Raw genomic sequence first — 3527 nt, 5'->3', positions numbered from 1 at the left:
GCAAAGGGGGACCTAGGCACACCCATAAAGGTGGCCTCACCCAGGGGGGTTGATTGGCAGGCTGGAAGACAAAACTCTCCCAAAAAAGGCACGTTTACGGGAGATGTCGCTGGGCGGAGACTGCTTGCCTAGTATGCAGATGGTTCTAGGTTCACTCTGCTGTACCATAAGCACTTTCAGTGGGGTTAGAGAATTGGCTGGGAGTGTTTTGGCAACAGGAAGAGGGTTTCTTGTTTGTTTGTTTGTTTGTTTGTTTGTTTTGAAACAAGGTCTCACTGTGTAGACCTGGCTGGTCTCAAACTCACAGAGATCCACATGTCTCTGCTTGGATCAAAGGTATGCACCACCATGGTAGGAGTAGGTTTTTCTCTGTCCGGCCTCACAGCCACACCAGCCCCAAATAACACACAGAGACACTGTATTAGACATAAAGCTGTTGGCCTGTTTCTAATGTTCCTTATTGGCTGGCTCTGTCTTAATGATTAACCCATTTCTATTAATCTAAGTACTTCCACGTGGCCTCATCTTACCAGAGAGAGGGGCTGGTGTTCTCTCTGTCCTCCATCTTGAATCTCCTCCCTACTACTTCCTCTTTCCTCCTAGTCCCGCCTATCTTGCTTTCCTATTGGCCAACAGGATTTTATTCATTAGCCAATATGAGAAACATATTTACAGAATGGCATCTCCCATCACCACCACACTCCGCAGGAGGAGCTATTTGCAGGTAGCAGAGATAGATGAATGATGATCACTGGCCATTTGTGGGGTCAGTAGGGGCTGCTATATGTCTCTGTTGCTTTACAGGGAAGGTGAAGTGTGCATCACAGCCAAAGAGCAATGTAGCAAATACACCAAGTACCCCAGCGAAGATTTTGAAGCTGCCTTTTCCGTCTACAAGGACAACATTGGAGGTGATCAGGTAGAGGATGGTTACTATGAAGGCTCGGAAGAAGTCCGTCCATGGCTAGTTGATGAATGGTATCTTGGCCTGCAGGTCACACATGTAGAAGACAAATAGACAGCGGCTAGAATCAATCACCGACAGGGAGGAGTATGTTGATGTCGAAGCACTGAAGTAAATTAAAACCACCAGGCACAGCATAATCTCAGCAATCAGGAAAAGTACCTTTTTGATGCCCAAGAAGTTGGGGCAGGCTAACCAGCAGCCAGGGGTGAGAGGTGTTCAGAGTCCGCCATGGTGTGTGCTGGAGTCGCTGGGACGCAGAAGCTCTCTTTTCTGGCTCATAAGTTCGAGGTTGCTGCTGAAAGACCCGCAGAGCATGGACCTTCACACTCCCACACAGGAAAGGCGACACCCCAAGTCACAAGAAGCGGTCTCGATGCAAATAGCAGGAGGATATTTTATTCCAAGGGCACTGGGGTTCACAGTCATCGGACTGAGGACCTCGAGGGCAGAATTGAGACAGTTTTTAGAGGGTTTACAACAAAGCCCACACATAGGTCACTAGGGCGGGGGTTTCACAAGCAGTTTACAAAGTCAGACAAGCAGTTAGTTAGCTCATTTTCTGTTATCTTACTAGGCCAAGATTACATACTCAAGGGCCTGTCCATCGTAAACAGCAAGGAGTGTGACCTTGCCTATTTACTGGCAGAGGACAGGGTTTGGAATTTGAGGTTTTGGTGGCTTTTTGGATAGTATTTATAAACTTGTAGCTTCCTGTGGTCATTGGAGAGTTAGGCTGTATTTTTCCATCCTTACATTGCACATCCAGCCGTTTGTCCTGCCATCTAGTCGGGAAGGGATTTTAGAATATTCATAACAGGTTTCTCCTAATTGCAAAGGATTTGGAAGGAACAAACTAGGCCACCCCAATACCAAACACTTAAAATGTTAGTGTAAACTGTGGTGCGCTGCCTAAGTAAATTGATTGAACTATTCTCTATATCATCCAGTCCCAGAATGAAACTCATTTCCACTCCATTCCTACATGAGTGACTATTATTGTTTGCTGTTCTTTGACCCCTACATGATTTATACTCAGTAGTTAAGGGAACTTTAAATTATGTGTATGTGGCTGTGTACGTGTGAGTGCAGGTACCCTTGGAGAGCAGGGACATTGGATCCATTGCAGCTGGTGTGACAGGCAGTTGTGGGCCTCCTCATGTGGGTGCTGGCACCAACTCAGGTTCTCTGCAAGAGCTATGCTCAGTCTAATCCAATGTCCAATGAACCTTCTCTCCAGCTCATGGGTTGTTTTGTTTTGTTTTGTTTCTGAGACAGGGTGTTGTTTTGGAAACTGTTCTGGAACTAGTGCTGTATACGGGCTGGCCTTGAACTCACAGAGATCCGCTGGGATTAAAGGCGGGCACCGGCAAGACCCACCTCAGCTCATGGATTTTGTTTGGCTTGCTTGCTTGTTTAATTGAACCTTGACTGTGTTAAGTGACTACCATAGTTTGAAGGCACGTGTATGCTCATGTGTCAATGGGTAGATTCACTTTTCTTATCATAGTTTCGAGTCAGTGAATAGATTGACTTTGCTTGGGCTAGGAAGAGCTTTTTATTATAGAGTTTTTTATTTAAAAAATATAGTATTGTGTTTTAGAAAATCTGAAAAAATATAGGGGATGGAGAAATATCAGTGATTAAGAAGAGCGGTGTCTGCTCTGTAGAGGCCCTGAGTTTAGTTTCCAGTACCCACATGGTGACTTAAAATACAACCATCTATAACTTCAGTTCCAGGGGATCAAGTGCCTTCCTCAGTCCTCTGTGTGTCCTAGGTACAAATGAGATACACATACACATAATGAAGGCAAAGACTTCATACACAAAAGTAAATATTAAAAAAGAAAAACATGAAATAAAATATATACCATTACATGCAAATAACTAATAATACGTTTATTGATTTTAAAATGCAAACAACTTCTAAGATAGTCTTATGATCTAGAAATAACCTATTAACAGTTTTGTTAATTTTCTTATGTTATATGTGCACATACACATCTGGAGTTTTATATATCTACAGATGTTCATGTCTACACACATGGGGTTCTACACATCTACATTAGATAAAGTTTGGAGCTTTACTTGACATTTGACATTTACTTGGCATTTGGTGTAGTTTTGAATTTTCTTTGACATTTGTCATACATTGTTTTGTTGTACAAATACAAACTGTTCAGGGGACTGGAGAGATGGACGGCTCAGCAGTGAGGAGCATCGACTGCTCTTCCAGAGGATCTGGGTTTGATTACCAGAATTCACGCGGTGGCTCACAACCATTTTGTTAGTAAAAAGTACTGTTTTTATTTATGTGTGTGAGTGTTTTGCTTGCAGTATGTATGCTTGTCTTGTTCATGCCTGGCACTCGCAGGAGACAAAAGAGGGTACTGGGTCCCCTGGAACTGGAGTTACAGATAGATTGTGAGCTACCATGTCAGTGCTGGGAGCCCAACCTAGGTCTTCTGGAGGAGCAGCTAGTGCTCTCAACCACTGAGCCCCTTCAGCCTCAGGGGATCCCATGCTCCCATGCGCCCTCTACAGGTACCAGGCACACATGCAG

General features: G+C 44.1%; 1 pseudogene; it reads right to left on the bottom strand.

The window, feature by feature from the left end:
- Nucleotides 1–748: 748 nt before the first annotated feature.
- LOC127237792 (proteolipid protein 2-like) lies at nucleotides 749–1197 on the bottom strand (annotated as a pseudogene).
- Between the last annotated feature and the right edge of the window lie 2330 nt (nucleotides 1198–3527).

The sequence above is a fragment of the Phodopus roborovskii genome, unplaced genomic scaffold, assembly GCF_943737965.1.
Source record: "Phodopus roborovskii unplaced genomic scaffold, PHOROB, whole genome shotgun sequence".
Classification (NCBI taxonomy): domain Eukaryota; kingdom Metazoa; phylum Chordata; class Mammalia; order Rodentia; family Cricetidae; genus Phodopus; species Phodopus roborovskii.
The sequence above is the reverse complement of the archived record's forward strand: the minus strand, read 5'-3'. Positions and strand labels throughout refer to the sequence as shown.